The 21,617-nt window shown below is 38.9% G+C and overlaps 1 non-coding gene across 1 annotated transcript; it reads left to right on the top strand.

Moving 5' to 3' along the window:
• The first annotated feature begins 16,901 nt into the window (after positions 1–16,901).
• On the top strand, positions 16,902–17,011 carry LOC145128045 (small nucleolar RNA R71). The gene has a single exon (XR_013716647.1). It is a non-coding gene; the product is annotated as a small nucleolar RNA R71 (small nucleolar RNA).
• Positions 17,012–21,617: the final 4,606 nt, after the last annotated feature.

Raw genomic sequence — 21,617 nt, 5'->3', positions numbered from 1 at the left:
CCAAATGGTAAAGAGAAAGGCTAAGTCTGAGATAGTCCCATTACCAAAGGGTCCATATGTTTATTTTGCCAAAGGAAGGAGCGTTGATTGCAAAGCTGCCAAATTTACCTAAGGATGTTAAAGTCAATAAGTTTGACTCTACATCAGGTAGAGCCCATTATCTAACTCTGTTAAGTTCTATTCTGAGATCCTCATTACATGATGTGACTGGGTCACATGTTGATGTTTTAAGAATCAAAGAATAGAGAGAAATCTTAAAGGAAGTATATGTTGATTCTAATCGCGAAGGTGGATTTCGATCGCATCAGAATTTTGAGCAGTTGCTTAAGAAGTTATGATATATTGCTAAGGAATAGATAACAACAATTTTCCATGTGGATTGTAAGGATAAGTTTTTCCACAAAGTTTTAAAATAAAATAAAATTGTTTAATTTTATTTATTTGAAGTATCCTTATAGTGGCATTTGTGGAAAATTGTTGCTTATATGATTCCACTGACAACAATATTGGAAAATGGATTTGATTCTTTCATTTGTGGTAGTGTCTAAATTTACCAAATCAGGAAAGTTCCTCATCACCCAATTTTCAATTGGACCGAAACTTGGAATCATGCAAGTTGAATAGTATGATGAATGAGAACTTTCAAGCATTGGAAAATCAAGACTAATTACTTGTTCACATGGATATGTGAGTCAAGTGAAGGACTAAAGGGATCGAGTACACATTCTTGTGCACTGGTCATGTCCACCACAAAGCTCGTTAAGACTATTTGATTTACTAAAGTTTAGTAAATATGGTTATACCTACAAGTTTAAGTATAATTCTGAAACATTGGAAAAGTCTCAATGTATGGCAGAACGAATGGGAAGAATCAAATTAGGCAGAAAGATAAAAGTTTCTCAAATCTGAAAAGATGGGAGAGTACTTTAGTATCATGTTTGTGATCATCTTAATGATTTAGAAATCATATCACAATTAGTCCTCTAAAGGTCATCTTAGTGCATTATTATGACTAAGAAGAGGAGTCATGAATTGTTGAAATGGTTAGATCAGGAAGATGAGTCATACTTCGTTCCAAAACAATTCTTAGAGTCATACTCCAAGATTGTAACTTGAGTGACATATCTTAAAGAAAGGTTTAAAACACTTGTCAAATGTAAGAATAAAAGTGTCCTACTCTTGTACATTTGAAATTGGTAAGTTTTGATGTTTTGGATAAAACAAAGACCAACTAAGGCCAATTGTGTGAAGTGTTTGTCTTGATAAAGAATCTGCACTATCTCTTGAATATTTGGCAAGATAGTCTTATATGTCAAGAGGATAGTGGGAGTCTTAAAGATCCTAAAAAGAATTTCAAGAACTAATCAAGAATAAAACCTGAGGTTCTTCACTAGCACACGACTTGAGGTTTATAACCTATCGTGTTGACATATTTTGTGCCCATTCCAGTTAAAGTTGGCTTTGCATAGGAGTTCTGAAAGTTCTCAATTGGTTGCATAACAACTTGGAAGCAATGGCAGGCCCTGTACTGCCAGGTGGCAAGAAGTTAAGATTGCATAAGTTCAGTCCATATGAGTTTGGATTTGTCATTATCCTTGTCTTGTGACTATGGTTTTGACGATTCACATGGATAAGAACACATACACCATAAAATCTAAGGGTCATAAGGTTTCTCTCCGATTCATGAAAATGATGGTGAGGAAACACTTCCACCAAGTAGATTTGAAGCAGATGGCAAAAGGTATAAACAATTGAGACTATGATTACGGCATCCCTTTTCATAGTTCTGAAATTGTTTAGACACACATGCATGCTATCTAAGGAAAGGTGTATGATTTTGATAAAGTTTTATCAAAGCATCTCGTATCAGAAATCTGAACTTTGGTAAGAAAGTCAATAAAGTATTGATTTCTAGAAGTCCAGCTGATTTCTGGATACATGTCAAAGCTAGTGGGAGCATAATTGTTATGCTAGTAATTGTTATGCTAGTGGGAGCATAATCAATTATTATAAGTGTTGCAAGTTAGCAATGTTAATTATAGAAAACAAAAAGTTTCAATTGGGAAAAGTTGTTTTGCTATAATTAAGGGAGAGGATATACTTCATTTCAGTTCTAAAGGCTTAGATTGAGACCTTAATCATCCTTAGTCAAGAATATATATATGAATTTCATGTTGGATTGGTTCAACTTAAGGAAATTCTATATATTGCGTTCTCAAAATTCGATTATGATTACGGCATCCCTCTTCATAGTCAAATTTTGAAAACATGGCAAATAAAAATATTGTAGCAAAAGACTGGTCTAGAATCATGTCTTTATGTGAGACATCATGAATCGTGTACCATTTGCTTTGGGTACAGGATCGATTGCATGTGCTATAATATTTGTCATTTCTAAATTTTTCCAAATGCCCAGAGGCATTAAGAAGGGAAAAGGTCTAGAATTGGATATGACTAAAATGATTAAGCAATTGTCGAGGACAATCTGAGGTTTACCAAAGATTGGTTGCTCAGGGACAGTTGGAAGTATAGTGCTAATTTTGGAAGGACCATATTGACATATTCTGAAAAGAGGCATCTCTTATTCAGAAGTGATAGTCAAAATGAGAATATGGAGTTGTCTCCATAGGTGGAAGTTATCTGTGTAAGATTAGAAAACTTAATGCAAGAAGCATGTCCAAAGCAATGTACTTTGAATATGAGACTTAGTTTCCATGGAGTTGGTCTCCATTGGAATACCTTATAATGATTGTTGACAAGTCTTTGTGACTTTGTACATATTCATTACAGGAGGGTCAGTGCATATAAGTTTAAAATCTAAACAGATTTCGATAAATGATAGGAATTTGAAATTCTCACATTTTTCGATAAGGATTTGGGAGTGTGAAATTAGAATCATTGAAATTATGTTCAATTGGTTTATTTCACAAAGTAAGGATCATAGACAAACATAGAGTGCATACTTGGTGTATGGCATAGCTATTGTTTAAGAAAAACATAGTGTACATGCTTGGAGCATGGGACAACTAGTGTTTTTAATTCAAGTATAAAGTTGATAAAACCGAAACAATGAATAATGAGTAATCAGTATGGTGATAAATAAAAGTGTTTATTTATATTCATAGGGTTTGATACCATATTTGATTCATTTATTCTTGTGTTTCACTTTGCATGTTTTGACTTCCAGAATAACTAAGTCGCTCTTCCTGAATGATTAAGTTATTCAAACCATCCACAGTCGGTCATATGTTGGAAGTAGATATGAATCAAGACTGTCATGGGTTGGTTTGTAGAGGTCCAAGTTGGTGGACAAAGTGGTGTTACAACACTCATGAGTGCTCATAAGTTCTGAGTATTGGATTCAACCCACGCTCATTTGAATCACTTCATGGATTTTATCACGAGTGATCATGAGACGATAATATCTTATATTCTTAAAACCTAGAGATATGAGTTGTTACTATGAGTTGGTTATACATTGATTGCACGAAAACGCATTGGTAACTCGATGTTATAAAACGTGCCTTTGTGTATGATTCAACAAGTATTAGAACAAGCCATATGAGTCGAAGTTTATCCATTCCTTTTACCTTCGGGATAAAAGCGATATCTGTGGGCCCCTCGATGATTTAGCGATGACACATGTGAGTGCTTGACCAAGCCAGGACTGATTTGATTTGTTCAATCAGTCAGTCATCATAAATCGAAAATGGGGAAACAACAAATGGACAGAGAGAATGATTATAATCCATGTCTCAATCCATATGATATCTAGAATGGAGGAATATATGATCCCTTATCTAATGGACAAGTCATTGACAAGGTCAGAGTTCGACAGCGGCTTTAAGAGCTACGATTGCCAGTTAGGTTTTGAAGTCATACTCAATAATAGTTTTAGACTTATCCAAGTGGGAGACTGTTGGATTAATGTCTAAGTCCATAACTATATTTGGTATGTACTTGACCCGACCCGGCATGGTCCATTTGGGTTGCACTTCACCGGCACAATTTATATGGATAGTCTTTTGAGAATAGTATATTTATGATTTATATTAATATATTATAAGTTCTAATATATTAATATGAAATCATATTATTTAATTAGTATTTATCAAGAATTAATTTAGAATTAATTAAGTGATCAAAAAGAACTAATTAAATATGGACTCTTATATATATGGAATGGGCCAAGTTCATTTAGGTTGGGCTAAGCTTTCATGGATGGTCTATGGAGCTTTTAACCCATGGATCCTATGTAAATGAAAGGTCATGGGTATTAGGGTTTACATGGATGTAACCCTAATCCTCCATAATATATAAAGGGGTCCTTGGCTCACAAAATTGGCACAAGTGTGTGAAAATAAGAGTGGGCCGATTTTAGTGTGCATACATATTCTCTTAAGTTCTTCCAAGGTGTTTTGGTGATTTGTGATTCCATTTGAGGCTTCCACACTATTGGGGCTAAGCTCTTAAAGCTTGAAGACATCAAGCTACATCAAAATGTATGTCATCTAACTAGAACTTTGTAGTATAGGTGCTTCATAATATGCTAGTTAGGATGAAACCTTGGAATAGTTAATATTTGCATGTATAATAGAGAAAACATAGATCCAAGGTTTATAGGGTTGCATGTACACCATAGGAGTGTTAGAATGCTCAAAACCCAACAGTTACCCCCTATGATATATATATATATATATATATATATATATATATATATATATATATATATATATATATATATATATATATATATATATATAACTAAGATCGAATAGATAGTAGACTATGTGAATCTGCTCTAAGCCCACAACCAAACAAGGAACAGGAAATGAAGCGGAAAACACACATCATGCTGCCTGTCGGATCCGATTAATATATAACCCTAATGTATCTACCGAGGAATCATAAAGTTAGCATTATCGGCCCCTTTCGGCTGTTTGTTCATGTTACTAGGAAAGTTATGTGGTGTAGTTCTATTGTTAGGAAAACCACTAGAAGTTATGAAATCCCGTACTCTAAACGCCTTAGTCGATACTGTTGTGTGTTTTATATATTGTTATGTTTTATTTATTACTAACCGGTACTTTGTAGATGTACCCCTTTTAAAACACTAATTACCTTAAAACCAAAGTATTAATTAAGGTTAAAAATGTGATTAAGTTATAACCATGCTTGATTGACTAGTATAAAACACGACATTCTTAAGACGTCGAAGATGGTATGACATTTGTCACCCGTAGACCTGCAGGTCCCACTGTAGCTAGCAGCAAGGTGTAGGATGGTCAATCCTGTATAAATCTATACACAAACTCACGCTCTCCTCCCAGGAGATTCTGGTTACAAAACATGACTCAAAAAGTATATTGCTATGCCATGAAATAGTGTTTCACATTCTAGTTATTCTGTTCTTGTTATAGTATGTATTTTCCTTCCTGTTCTAGTTATAGTATGTATGAACTGAGTCATGTATGCTTCACTGATCTAGAAATAGTAAGTAGCAATCCTCTAAACTATACCTATTATAGTTTACTAGTATGTTTGATTGAACTATTCCTGATTTGTAGAAAAGACTCAATTAGCTACTGAGTTAAGCATGTACTTTAAAAATGGGGTTTTATAAACAACAATCTAATATCTTTTAAAAGAGTTTTTGAATTGATTTGATAACTTATAAAAGCATAAGAATTCCTTTAATGTGATGGTTATCACAGGTAAATATTAACACAATTTTATCGTGTTCAACTTGTATTCCCCCCTTAAAAGCATTTAAACCCATTTAAAAAGGTAGATTATAGGGGTATGAACTCACCTTATGTGGGTGATTCAATTGAAGACTGGAATAAGGATGATAGGTTCCACGAACGAAGTCCCGAGACACAAATGAGTCCTAAATAGCATGTAATGATATATATAGGCATGAAATTAGTGAATCTAACTACAAAGGCGATTAGGAAACAACCTAGGATGCAAGAATAACTCACCACAAGAGTGTTAGAAGCAATTTGGAAGGCTGAAATGGAGTTCACGGCCAAGCTTGATGGTTCGCGGCCCTATGAAGGGTTCACGACCTAAGAACACATGAGTGTTCACGCCAAGTTTGAAGGGTTCACGGCCGTGAACTCTTGAAGATCTTGAATATTTTGGTGTTTAGCAAGTGCTTGAAGGCCCTTTGTTGTTTTCCAAGAAGATACAATAGAAAAGGGGGTGTTTAGGGGAAGAAAAGAGTGTTTTTTGTGGATGATACTTGAGAGAGAATGGGAGGATCACGGCCAGATGAAAGAAATGAATGAAAAATGAATCCATCTCATATATAAGGGATAGTTCACGGCCTAAGGAGGGTTCACGGCCGTGAACATGGTTTGCGGCCGTGAACATGGTTTGCGGCCGTGAACCTCATTGATGAGGTTTTATGGCTCGAATGATGATCTAGGCTCCCGATTCTTACGTGGTTCACTTCCTAACACGCAACCCGTACGTATACTCGTCTAGAAACCTATAAGTTTGACCTTAAGTTGATGTGTTTCACCTTACAAGATAGAAATTTTCGGGTTGTGACATCATCTCCCCGTTAGATGGAATTTCGTCCCAAAATTGGCTTTCTTAGCAGGATTCCTGGGGTCGTGCTCCTCTGAATGGTAGAATCTCCACTCGTAGACCTGGGCGACTTTGCCCTGAAGTTCATGATAGGATTCATACCTGGTCCATCTATCAGTACCTCGTGTATACAAGTCGTATATAATTTAGATTAGTAAGACGGTCGGATGTGCGACTCTGCCCCAGGTCCACAACCAAACAAGGAACAGGAGATAGGGCGGAAACACACATACTAAATCCGCATAATCATAATTATATACCACCCTCGTGTATACACTCAATAGTGATAGGTGGGGCGTATTCATCCTTAGCCTATGTGCTTGCACTTGGTCTGTTGGACGAGTGGTAGTTTATGGAAGGTTTGTTGGGTATACTTCGGAAAGGTTTCGGAGGGTAAGGTACTCCTCTCATGAGTACTTCGGGGTCGAGAATATGAGGGAGACAATTCTGAGGTCTGTATTGGGTTTTCGTTACGAGTGATGAGGGTTTCGTTAATCTGTCGGTTAAGGCGATGGATTTTCGAAACACATGAACTTGGTATGGTGAGGACCACGCCAATCCACGACGAATGATGACGACGGACTCTTTATAGAAACAAATGTTAGGCCGTTTTGAAAGAAACGTTTGTTATACGACGGTGTATTCCGAGTGTGCTCGATAATGTATTCTGTGTAGGCTTTCTAGTACTTTCAGTTTTCTCCTTGATATTACCACTGCAACCTATCGTACCGAGATAAGTGAGTACTAACAGTGAAAGTGCTTTGATAACTAGTGTCGATACTTTATATTATGATCCTTCTTGGTACCTCTATGATCGCTTGGCATATACAAGTTATGTATAATTAAGATGAATAAGACGATCGACTGAGTGACTCTACCCTAAATCCACAACCAGACAAGGAACAGAAAATGAAGCGGAATCACTCACGCTAAGCCTGCAAAATCTTAGTTATACATAACATTGATGTACATACTAAGCCATCATAGCTTACCTGTACGAATCTTTAGTGCTCTTATGAATGTTGTGACTTGTTCGGATGAGTGAGTTATTATAATTACTTTTAAATTTCCCCAATTTTTAATCTTAATATAAAATATAAATTAAATCTTTAAAGTAATTTTATTTAGAAGACATACCGCTGTTCGCTGGTGGTTCCGGGGCAGCTTCTCCTGTGGTGATCATCAGAATCCGTCCATCCGCGCCAGAGTTCTTCGTTATCGGGCAGTCCCTTTTGTAGTGTCCAGTCTCGCCACACCCGTAACAGGCCTGGCTTACTTAAACTCCAAGGACTTGGGAGATCGGCTGTACCGACGCCCTGCAGAAACGGGCAGTGTGCCCCTTCCTGCGGCAATTCATGCGCTGCATCTCCTGGCAAGCTCTGGTGTGGTGGTAGTTACACTTACTACACTTCGGGAGAGTTCTAGCATACCGACTAACAGACGCTGGAGTGGCAGGCGTTGTGGCGGCATGCACAGTAACTACTTGTTGTTCATGCGGGGGTTCCTATGTTGTTCGTTCCTTCCTCTTGTTCCCCGACTTTCGTTTATAGTCCCCTCCCTTTGTTGGCTCGGGAACGGAGACTGCCACGCCATGGCAGACTCCATGTTCAATGAGTCTCTGGGCTAGACATTTGGCGCTATCGAAGGTAGTTGGATTAGAAGACAGTACATCCCCCTGAATCGGGGTAGATAAACCCCAGATGTACCTTTCTATCTTCTTACTCTCCGGGGTAACCATCCCGGGGCATAGCGCTGCCAGGTCGCTAAACCTGTTAGTGTAGGCTACTATATCTGAGCCAGCCATGGTATATCCCATAGCTCTTGCTCTAGCTTTTGAATTTCGCCTCTTGGGCAATATTCTTCCCTCATCATCTCTTTCAGGTTCTCCCAACCCATCGAGTTAGCCACTGATAGGGTCAATGACTTAACATGGCCATTCCACCACGTTAGGGCTCTGTCGGAGAAGGTGCAGGCAGCAAACTTCACTTTGCTCTCCTCTGGGCACAGACAGATTTCGAAAATTGATTATGTTTTCTCGAACCATCGCATTAGAGCAATGACTCCCCTATTTCCATTAAAGGATTTGGGTTACAGTTCATGAAGTCCTTGTACGAACACTCTCGTGGGTGTCCGTGGGTAACTCCGGGGTTAGTTAGGTGGGTACCGCTACCAGATCCACTTATACTACTTGCGTGGAATTGATTTATTGTCACTGCTGTTGCGGCTGTTACTGCTGCTTGGAGAGCAGCAAGATCGTGTCGTGGTGGTGAAGGCGTTGGTGGATTCTCTGTTGTGGTATTGACTACGTGCCTTACAGGTCTACCACGAGGCATCTTGCTAGAATGAATACAAATATGAAACGGAGATAAGTCTATAGCAGTGGTTATAATCCGAATGTTGAACAACTAAGCTATCCTAGTTCTAAGTGTATCCGGTTCTGACTTTCATAGAGTTCTGAAAAACAATTCATAATGGGAGTCTATATAAAATAAACTTTATGAATCAGAAGTGGCTACCCTCGAATGGATCTCTGTGAATTGAATAACTGATACAAGCTGTTACGAAAATGAAATAATCCTAACACATAGTGTGAGTAGTGTATTCACTAGCTCACTAAGTCATTTTAGGTTATTAGTTATTAGTGTGACGCATAGGACGTTCGGTTTCTTCGGCTAACCCTTCTTGAAATCCTCCCACGATTCTCTTCTAGTTCCTCCTTGACTCCTCTGTTGACTGCTTATGATGGAGTGGTCTTATCTATCTAGGTTTGTCGTGCGAGAATGGGAGTGTCTAAAGAATCTATGAGATTAAGTGAAACATTATGGGGTGATCCTTACCGGGTCCTCCTATAATTGTGCAACGTATACAAGTTGTATATAATTTAAGATTAAATAGACCTTCGAATAAATGATCGTACTCTAAAACCACAACCAAACAAGGAACATGAAGTAGAGCATAGATCACAAATTCTAAGTCTATAAAATCTCAATTATATAAAACCTTGGGAGTATACACTCCAAAATTATAGACCTACCAATAAGGGTCTTTTTAATTTTCACATACGTTATTTATAGTGTCTAAAATACTCCTATAGTATTTTAATGGTATGAACTTGATAAGTTTTAAACTTGTTGTTATCTTATAGTATCATAAAATACTCCTATAGTATTTTAACTTTATGTTCTGTTCTAGAGATCCTCTGCCTAAAGAGTTTGGTAAGTTTTAAGTCTGTTGCAATACCACATCACTCCCAAACACATGTTGGTCATATCTCAAATAAATATAGTTGATCAGGCTATATTGATCCCATATATGATTACATAATTGTCCAGGTTTGACCGCAGTGTCCAACCTTTAAATACTTTTGTTTTGTTCTTCTTGTGATACTTGTTCTAGTATCTATATATGTATGCAGGTATGTATACTTTTATAAGAATGTTGTTATATTTTAAAAAATATACTTTTAGTCAGAGCACTTCGGCCCCATTGTATTTATAGTTGTATATCTTTTATAGGTTGATATACGTTGTTCACTATAAACAATGCTCTGATACCAATCTGTCACACCCCTAAACCGGAACGGCGGAAACGTTCAGGGGCGGAGGACATCATGCTCAATATCACAACACATGCATCGTAGTAAAACAAGCAACAACAACTATTGCATTAATATCAACGTGTGTACACGTATTCGATTCACATAAGATTGACTCCAAAAGTAAATAACAAAACAAGGACATGAAGCCACTATGCTCCATCTTCTGAATCCTTAAGTGTGTACCTGTCTACTAGTTTCCTGAGAATACAATTTATTTTGAAAGAGTAGATCAGCATTTAAGCTGGTGAGTTCATAAGTATTTTAGTTATAAGAAGTATACTCTAACTTCTTTAGAAAAGTTCGTCTGTTCCTCCAGAAAATCCTGTATTTTTTGATATGATGAATGATAAGTAAAAATGACTCTACAATTCCTTCTATGAGTACTTAATGAATACAAGTTATATAAAATCCAGATCAAGCAGACAATCGATTGTGTGAATCTGTCGTAAGCCCACAACCAAACAAGGAACATAAAATGAGGCGGAAGTCACACATCTCATTGTTTGTTAGATCCTCATTGTATATAACCCTGGCGTATTCACTAGGTGCTTACGGAGTTAGCTGTAATAGTTCTTTTATATTTGATGAAAACATTCCTTAAGAAAATCATATATTTTCTTTAGTAAAAATGGTAACCACGATAGTTCCTTCTATAATCCCTTAGTTTATACTTCTTATAACTAAAATACTTATGAACTCACCAGCTTAAATGTTGATCTACTCTTTCAAAATAACTTGTATTCTCAGGAAACTAGTAGACAGGTACACGCTCAGGGATTCAGAAGATGGAGCATAGTGGCTTCATGTCCTTGTTTTGTTATTTACTTTTGGAGTCAATCTTATGTCAATTGAATACGTGTAAACACTTTAATATTAATGCAATAGTTGTTGTTGATTGTTTTACTATGATGCATGTGTTGTGATACTGAGCATGACGTCCTCCACCCCCGAACGTTTCCGTCGTTCCGGTTTGGGGGTGTGACAGGCAATGATTGATTATGAGCATCAGTTGGTGCGTATTTGGACCCCAATTGGGGGATAGTTAGTGATTCAGGGAGAGCATGTTCAGCATGGGCCGACTCTCTGTTCAGTAGTTAGGGCCAGGCACTACCTTCAGCAAAGTTGTTCTGGATTCGTTGCTTATGTGATGGATACCCGTGAGAAGGGTAAGGCAACTGTGGACGATGTACTGATTGTTCGGAAGTACCTGGATGTATTTCCAGAGGATTTGCTTGGAGTGCCTCTGGAGAGGCAAGTGGAGTTTCGGATTGACTTGGTCCTAGGTGCGGCTCCGATAGCCAAAGCACCTTATCGGTTAGCACCTCCAGAGATGTAGGAGTTGTCTACACAGTTGCAGAAACTTTTAGACAAGGGATTCCATTCGGACAAGTAGCTCACCATGGGGAGCGTCAATATTGTTTATGAAGAATAAGGATGGGTCGCATCGGATGTGTATCGACTATCGGGAGCTGAATAAGCTAACAGTGAAGAACCGTTATCCACTCCCGAGGATTAACGATTTATTTGATCAGCTCCAGGGTGCATCTTGGTTTTCCAAGATTGATCTACGTTCGGGTTATCATCAGATGAAAGTCAGAGGGGAGGATACACAGAAGATGGCCTTCCGAACTCGTTATGGTCATTACGAGTTCGTGGTGATGCCCTTCGGGCTCACCAATGATTCAACCGCGTTCATGGACCTGATGAATCACGTATGCAGGCCCATGCTGGATTGGTCTGTGATTGTGTTTATTGATGACATCTTGGTCTATTCCAAGACCCAGGAGCAGCATGAGGAGCATCTAAGGGAAGTATTGGAGACTCTGAGGAGGGAGAGATTGTATGTGAAGTTCTCCAATTGTGAGTTCTGGTTGCGCGGGGTGCAGTTTTTGGGGCACGTTGTCAACCAGAATGGTATTCTGGTTGACCCGGCTAAGGTCAAACCGGTGATGAGGTGGGAAATTCCGAGGTCTCCATTTGAGATTCAGAGTTTCCTATTATTAGCAGGTTACTATCGGAGATTCATTCAGGATTTCTCCAAGATAGAGGTTCCTTTGACCCGGTTTATGAAGAAGACCGTCACGTTTCATTGGGGGTTGAACAGCAGGCAACTTTTAAGACTCTGAGACGAAGATTGTGTGAGGCGCCGATTCTGACCCCGCCGGAGGGCGTTGAGGATTTATGGTGTACTGCGATGCATCAATCACGAGTTTTGGGTGCAGTGTTGATGTAGTGGGTCATGTGATTGCTTACGCTTCGAGGCAGCTGAAGCCTCACGAGGCGAATTATCCTACGCATGATTTAGATTTGGGGGTTGTTGTGTTTGCCCTCAAGATTTAGCAACATTACCTCTATGGGGTCCGTTGTACTATCTACACGAATCACAAGAGTCTGAGGTATCTGATGGATCACGGCGTAAATGGTTGGATGTGGTGAAGGATTATGATTGTGAGATCATTTATCACCCGGGGAAGGCCAACGTGGTGGCCGATGCTCTCAGCCGCAAGGCGGTTGTTGTTCTGATCAACGATGTGTGTTTGAGGATGACGGTGATTACCCCACTCTTAGAGTAGATTCGAGTGGCTCAGGCTGAGGCTATGAAGGAATAGCATCGGAAGAGTGAACGCGTAGTGGGTCAAGTGGCTTCCTTTGATTATGATAACCGGGTATTATTGACCATTCATCGTAGGGTGTGAGTTCCATATTGGGGCGGTGAACGTCAGGTTTTGATTGAGGAGGCGCACAAGTCGAGATTCTCTATTCATCCCAGAGCGACAAAGATGTATAGAAATCTCCGGCCTGATTATTGGTGGCCATGTATGAAGCCAGACGTGGCGTGGATTTTATTCCGATCCAAGAGAGCATTCCGGTGGAGAAGCTGGCTGATATATACATTCGGGAAGTGGTGGAACGACATGGGGTGCCAGTTTTTATGGTCTCTGATAGGGATGTTCGGTTTACTTTTAGGTTCTGGAAGAGATACCAAGAGGAGTTGGGTACTCGTCTGCACTTCATCACGACTTTCCATCCGCAGACTGATGGTCAAAGTGAGCGGACTATCCAGACATTGGAGGACATGCTGTGGGAATGTGTATTGGATTTTGGCGGTAGTTGGGATACGTATCTTCCTTTGGCGGAATTTTCGTATAACAACAATTATCACGCCAGCATTGATCGACCTCCTTTTGAGATGCTCTACGGGAGGAAGCGTATGACCTCGATATGTTGTGGTGAGGTCGGTTAGCGGGTCATGAGGAGTACCGAGGTGGTACTCAAGACGACGAAATTGATTTAGCAGGTCTGCGGCAGACTTCAGACAGCATAGAGTCGACAGAAGAGTTACGCAAACAGACGCCAGTCAAACTTGAAGTTTCAGGTTGGAGACATGGTACTCCTGAAGTTGTTACCTTGGAAATGTGTCATCCGATTCAGGAAGCGGGGCAATCTGGGCCCCATGTATATTGCTCCTTTTAGGGTTTTAGCCCGGGTGGTAAGGGCTGCATTTCATTTGGATATGCCCGAGGAGCTCAATCGGATTCATAACACCTTTCACGTCTCTCAGTTGTGGAAGTGTTTGGTTGATGATTCCACAGTGGTTCCGTTGGAGGACATTCAGGTGGATGATCACCTGAATTATATAGAGAGAGCGGTGGTGATCCTTGACAGGAGGATAAAGACTCTACAAAACAAGGAGTTGGACCTCGTGAAGGTTCAATGGTAGCACCGAAAGGGTTCTGAATGGACGTGGTAGCCCGAGGACGAGATGAGAGAGCATTACCCCGAGTTGATTGCGGCAGCGGACTTCGAGGACGAAATCTGATTCAAGTGGGGGGGGGGATTGTAACATTTGGATCCTTGGAGGTATTTAAATTTAATATATTTTGGATTTTGGGTGGTGCTACGTCATGGTGGAGGCACCCCACGACGTGGTAATGGTCGATGTACCGCGGGTTTTAAATGACCGCAACGACGTGACATCTTATGGTCACATCTTGGAAGATGTTTAATGAGAAACCCTATTTTTCTGGGTTTGCTCTATATTTAAAGGAATGAGGAGGCTAGGGTTTGCTCATCCTCAACCTCCATCATCCCCTTCAAACCCTGAAGAAAATCCTAATCACTTTCCTCCATTATTGAGCTAGTTTGGTGTTCTTTGAAGCTAAAGAAAGAAGAAGGAGGAAGAAGGAAGCAAAGATCAAGCAAGCAAGTCACCATTTTTCACCTTATCACTCTTCTGGACCTTTTTTAGTGTCCAAGACTTGATTTTCATCATGCTAGGTTGTGAGATCTTGAGTTTTGGCCCATAAACTTATTGTTCTTGCTTGTTGGGATGATGAGATCTCATAAAGTTTCGAACTTTATAAATCTCTGGGACATTTGGTATAATTTGTGCCTTGGATCTGGATATTGGTTGGGTTTTCAATCCATATATGAGATTTAGGTCATAAACCCTCATTTTGACCTAATATGGGTTAAAGACATGCATTGGACATGCATGTCTATAAAGCACCAACTTTTAGGTTAGTTTTGGTGCTAGAATTACTTCTGGAAAGGACGGACTTGGGGCTTTATGGAATAAGTGCTTATTGGTTAAGTCCTTGTATTATTAATCCAATTAGGACTTAGAGGATTGGGTTTTGCACCTTTTGGATGGTCCTAATGGATAAAGTTGGAAACTTTATCCTTTTAAATCACATTTTGAACCAGGTCTGAGATTTGGAGCTCTTGGAATCGAAGAAAACAGCTTAATGCATTAAGATGTTTGGAATCTCAGCTACCATGGCGTGGGCATAGGTCAGCACGACGTTGCGGCTAGGAATTTGCCCGACTGTTTGGTTGTACGTGGGCCACGACGTGGCGATCAGCTGAAGTCAACATTGATTGTTGACTTTGACCGTTGACCTTGAGGGTTGACTTTTGACTTGTAGATTTTGGCTCAACTATTAATGTCCTGAAAGGTAGATTAAGGTTTTTCCTTGTGTGATTATCTAGGTAGCGTTTAGCACGTGTTGTGGGATTTTGAGGACGTGTTGACTTTTGAGCTGCTTTGCGAGGTGAGTTTGCTCACTATACTATAGGACACTAGGGAATGTATGTGCTTGTAGTTTTTGTGACTCCTGTTGTATGTGTTGTATGCATGTGTGCCTGTTTGCTATATATATGTGGGGTGAAATAGACCCGGGGGTGAAATAGACCCGATACAGCCTTGTGCTGACATATGAGTTGAAATAGACTTGGGGCGAAATAGACCTGGTACAACCTTGTGCTGACACATGAGTTGAAATAGAACCATGGGTGAAATAGACCCGACACAACCTTGAGCTGGCATATATGTATGGTATGCAGTATTTTGGGGAACTCGCTAAGCTTTATGCTTACGGTTTTCAGTTTATGTTTTCAGGTACTTCCGGTTCAAAGGGGAAGAGCTCGGGATGATCGCATTGCACGCACACCATGATTTTTTCACGCTTATTGACTCTTATGTTGTAACACCCTGTTTTGAGTCATTTCTTAATTCAGGGTCATGACCTGAAGATCAGTTGTTATAAGGCTTCAGACCTTGGGGAAAGAGATGTTTAGACCCGTTTGGATGTGGGTAATGTAGATTTTGTGATCCAATAGTTTGGTTTGCGCTTTGGATCACAAGGGTATATTGGTAAAGTAATGGTTCCGATCTTTTACTGAAATTAAGGATTTCAGTTCGATGTGTTTTAAGTCAAAAGTAAATAGATAGGGTTGTAGAGCTCTTCAACACCTTTCCGTGGATATAAGGATCGCTGAAAACAGACTTGGGACGCAGAAGTAATGACCTTCAGAAGTTAGAATGGTAAAAGGGCTAGCCAGGAACGCTGGGCATACACGGAATGTACGTTGGGCGTTCGTGGCTGAGTGATCGCGAAGGTTCCTTCGGGAACGCTGGGCGTACCATATGTACGCTGGGCGATTGTGACTCATACTCAATCCCTATTTTGGGGTCTTGGACCCTATTTAAAGGCCTTAACTCATTTCTAAACCTCCTTACATTCATCCTCCACCCTCTTAAGTTGTTTCCTCAACACCCTAGCCTCATATGGAAGATTATTGAGCTTTTGAGTGAATTTGGTGTGTTTTTGGTGCATTTGGAATAAGAAGAACTCATTGGAGAAGAGTTGGATTGCTTAGAGCTTATAGATCCTAGCTTGGTTTTCCTTCTTCTTCTCGAGTGGTTGTTCTTTTTGGTAGTAGCCACGTCCGATTTGCCGATCGTTTTTCTTTTTGTTTCTTGTACTCTTCATATGGCAACCATTATTTCTGTAGCTTTCTCCAATCTTCATCATACTTATCACCACTTGAATAACACATTTGGGCATTCTTATTCCCGTGCTCATCTAGATCGCAATCTTTTGTTAAATGCGGCTCATTGCAATTCTCGCAACCCACACGTATGACATGTATGGATTGATCCATCTTCGTCATTTTTCGATCCATATTCTCTAGCTTTTCCAATACCGCCGCTATGTTCTTGTTTTCGCCATCCTAACTTCCTTTTCTTCTAGTAGAATCATCACGAGGGTTGTGGTACTCCCTCGAGTGTTTTGCGAACTCTTCAATTAAAGTCTTGATCACCGCCGATTCCTTATTTGGCATCGGTCCTTGAGAATCTAGAAGTTTCCTTGTGGTCACATTTACCCCATCATAGAAAATAGAAACCTCTTGTTGAACATTTAAATCGTGTTGTGGGCAATGTCTTAACAATCATTTGTATCTTTCCCAAGATTCATATAAAGACTCCCCACTTTCTTGTTGGAAGTTAGCTATTTTTTTTTTCTTGAGTTTAGCTATCTTTGATGGAGGGACAAATTGTTCAATGAAGGCTTCACGAAGGTTGGTGCAGGTTCTAATTGTTCCCGCCTCAAGTGACTTCAACCATACTTTTGCATCCCCATTAAATGTCACTGGAAGCATCCTGAGTAGTACCACATCTTTTGAAACATTTGGCACATGGAAGTAGTTGGCTATGTCTAACATCTCATCAATGTTCTTGAAAGCTTCTTCATAGTCCTTGCCAGTAAATGGAATGTCTTTGAGCATCGAGAGAATGTGTCCTTTGAGCTCAAAGTTTGTTGCAGTTGAAATTTCTGGTAGTACAAGGCCCGGTCCATTATCATCACAGATTCGCTTCTTGTAATCTTCCATAGTCATTCTGGTGATGTCAGCCATTTCTTATCCCTCGATTTTTATGTCGTCTTCTGAATCTTCCTTGGTTTCTGGTTCGTGCCCAATGCCTTTCTCGTTAGGAGTGTTGTCGAAGCTTTCAAAACCCTTGTCTGTTTGAAAACTGCTACTTGATTCGTCAACCTTTTTATCTTTCCTCTTGTGGAAAGCAGGTTTTGGATCTTCGAGTGGTAGTATGATAGGAAGTTGTGATCCTTCGGCCATAAATCACTAAAACAAAAGCAGAACAAAAACGTAAAAACAAACTAAAAATAAATAACTAGACTGTTTGCACAGTGACCACCATGTGGCAAAAATTGCCCACGACGTGGCTGCTGAACAAGCAGAAAAAATCAATTTAATGTAAAAAAATAACTTTTTGCAGCTTTTACCCCACAAAAAGGACCGATTAAGTAAAATCAATTATTTTTAACTGAAACAACCATTCTCCGGCAACGTCACCAAAAACTTGATGTGCAATTTATATACTATCTAGCTTTAAATTTATGAACCTAACTACTTAGCTAAATTATGCACCTATAGACAATGTACCTAGTCAGATTATAGAATAGTTTGGGTAAGTCGGGTGTCGAACACAAGGAATGAAACTTGATTAATGAAATAACCACTTTTAATTAACTAAGAAAACAAACTTTAATGGGGGGGGGGGGGTTACTGGTATTGATAGATCAAAAGAACTTAAATCAAACTATATTATTAACTAATCAATTAAGCAAACAAAGAAAATGAATTTCCTTCAAGATTAAAGAGTACTTCTATTCAGTTCCGATTTCCCATTCTCATATGGTTGATTTCTAGTGGATGGATTAAATTAATTACCAATTCATTAAATTACTAGTTATTATGATCAAATACCTAGTTGTATCAATTCATGGATTAAAATGCAATGATCAAGAACAAGTTAAACACAAAATCGATATAAGCACAAATTGGACTATGAATGATGAATCTAACAGTTACTTTCCTATGATCAAGATAAGCAACCAAGCACAAATTAAGATTAATTATGATCTCTAACACAGTTAAAGTTACCAGCTTTAATTACATAATCTAATATGTGATTAATCTTAGCTCTAATTATTTAATGATCATAAACAATTAGATAACAAATTCATGCAACTAGAATGATCATCTATCACACGTAATTTGATTAATGAGCAATATAAACTAGAACTTCAACATGCTAGGATTTTAATTATCAAACACAAGTAAAATCAACATAAATCATCCATAAATCGAAATCAACATATAAAGATCAAGTTCATCTTCACCAAAAAGAAGTATAAGGTTTTTACCTCTCATCATAATAGAAAAACACACTAAATCAATGCAATCTAGACTAGACATGAGTAATGCTTAGCAAACTGAATAGATCTATGTAGATTTCTTCTATATTTCTTCTACTATTTAGCTCCAATTGATTTCTGGTCGTCCCAAGGTTTTCCAGAGGGTTTTAGTCGTAATCCTCCTCTAAAAATCAGCCAGAAGTCCCTCAATTCGACCTAATGTTCGAATATATGTAGTTTCCTAAAAATCTGATCACCACGACATGGTGAATAGGCTCCACATCGTGGTCTTATGTTAAATTCCGTATTCTCCAAGTCAGCTCAATGATCGTGAATCTTCCAATTTCCACAACGTGGTGTAGAGTGGCCACACCATAGGCTTCCAATTTCATGCCTTCTTTGTCTTCGATTGTCTCATTCCACTATCTCCTGCTTCTAGCTCCGCAATTTCTTCTTTTTCATCCCGAGCATGTCTTTGCTACTACAAAACATATTTCAAACATAATAAGAACCTTATGTACCAAAATAAGCATAATTGTAGCTAAAAGTATTATAAATATGCACAAAATACATGATTAAATATGCACATATCAATATTCAAGAAGAAGTTTATCCCTGAAGGTACCATTGAGAAGTACAAAGCTCGTTTAGTAGCTAAAGGGTATCGTCAAAAGGAATGTTAAGACTTCTTTGACACCTACTCACCTATTACAACAAATACATCAATTTGTACATTGGTAGCAATTGAGACATTCATAATTTGGAGATACACCAAATGGATGTGAAAACTGATTTCTTGTATGGTGAACTAGATGAAGAGATATATATGAATCAACCTGAAGGGTTTGTGGTTAAATGTTAAGAAAACAAAGTTTGTAAGTTGGTTAGATCACTTAATGGACTAAAATAAGCTCCAGAGCAATGGCATGAGAAGTTTGACAACACATTACTTTCTAATGGATTTAAAATTAATGAATGTGATAAATGTGTTTATGTCAAATAATATAAGTATGCTTGTGTCATCATATGCTTGTATGTGGATGATATGTAAAGTCCCAAAAATATCGGGTAAAAATTTCATTTTAAATAAGTCAAAACTATTCATTCATTATCTCTTTAAAAAAACTATTCATTTATTGTTCCAAAAGACGATCAAAGTCAAAGTATTCTCAAAACATCAAAGTAAATCACACACATTCAATGCAAAATAAATCTCCAGAGGATGCAGTGCGATCAATCTAGGTCATTCCTTTTGAAACCAGAAGTACCTAAAAATATTTAAGCATAAACCGTAAGCACAAAACTTAGTTAGTTCTCCAAAATACCACATACAATATAACTGGACCCAGCCTAACACATAACTAAATGGGGCAACCCAACATACATAAATGGGCCCAACCAAACCCAACATACATGATAATGGGCCCAATCCAACATGTATAACAATGGGCTCAACCCAACATACAAATGGGCCCAGCTCAACATACATAATAATGAGCCCAACCCAGCATACAAATGGGCCCAACCCAAATCTACACATGCAAGAGTCACAAAGACAACCAGCACAATCCAATGGTTCGCCATTGGTGCCTTCGACCCACGAGCATAGTGAGAAGACTCACCTCGATCGGTAATGGAATATATCTCACACACGAGCTGCGGGTGCTAAAGTCCCTCCCACTAAACATATCCACAAACCAAAACCTAATTAGCAATTAAGGTAAAAATACCCAACTCAACAACTCCAAATACCAAGATAAATCCTCACTTGGGAAAAAGACCATTTTGCCCTTCTAAGTCCTCAACCCCTCACAGTCGACCAAAAGTCAAACTGGTAAAAAAGTAAACAGTCAACCTTTCGTTGACTTACACACAATGTATACCTACCTCTAAATAGGGCATAGAGCCTTGTCAAGAAAACATGTGAAAATCAGGCTACACCAAACGTAGCCCATATTACGCCCTGCGTACAGTGTTTATTGCCAAACTTCAGTTTAAGCACTTAATACATTAAGACCTTTCACTCAAAGCTCATATTTGGTCCTAATAGCTTCATAATGGATAAAGTTTCCAACTTTATCCATTTGGATGGTGCAAACAAACAAGATGTGGTCTTTAAGTCTCAAAGGGACCAAAAATGCATCTTTCTTAACTTAATCCATTAAGTCCAAGTCTCTAACCTTCCGATCTTAATCAATATGATGTTTAGATGGATAAAGTTTCCAACTTTATCCATTAGACCATTACAATGTCATAAATTTTCAAGATCTAAACTTTATGCACTAAAATGACCAAAAATGCTAACATAACTTGCATGGCTTAATGAACAAGCACTAAAGCACAGCTTTCCAAGTCCAATAAGTCCCAAGAGTGTTCCATATAACTCAAAAGGCGGTGGAGTTCTTACAACTCCCAAAACACAGGCTCAAGGGACCAAAAAGTGGCAAATATGATAATTAACTAGATCTATGAAACCAATGAGCAAGTTAGAAGCTTTTTACTCATAATGGTCCAAGAATGAAATAACCTTGTTGGATCTATACTTGAACCCTTCTTCTATACACTTTGCCACCACCTTGATCTTCAAGATTCAACCTTCCAATGGAGAAATAAGCTCATAAATGATGTCAAGGCTCAAAAACAAGTAAGAGGAGGCAGGGTTTCTCAAGGGATGATCTTAGGTGATGGAGGTTGGTCATGAGAGGGTTTCTCATAAGTTAGAGCCCTTAAATAGGGCTCAAAACCGAAGAATTAGGGTTTTGATCTGCCACGATTACACCCTGGGTAGCATAACCTACGCCATGTGTAGGTTATTAAACTCGCGTCCAATATTTCAGCATCTACACCCTGCGTAATTTTCCTACGCCATGTGTAGCAGCTACGCCCAACGTAGGACAAAACCCCCAATTTCCACTCCAACT

Source organism: Lactuca virosa, chromosome 7 (genome assembly GCF_052849685.1).
Source record: "Lactuca virosa cultivar CGN04683 chromosome 7, Lactuca_virosa_CGN04683_v6, whole genome shotgun sequence".
Lineage (NCBI taxonomy): Eukaryota > Viridiplantae > Streptophyta > Magnoliopsida > Asterales > Asteraceae > Lactuca > Lactuca virosa.
Note: the sequence above shows the minus strand (reverse complement) of the source record. Positions and strands in the feature narration are given on the sequence as shown.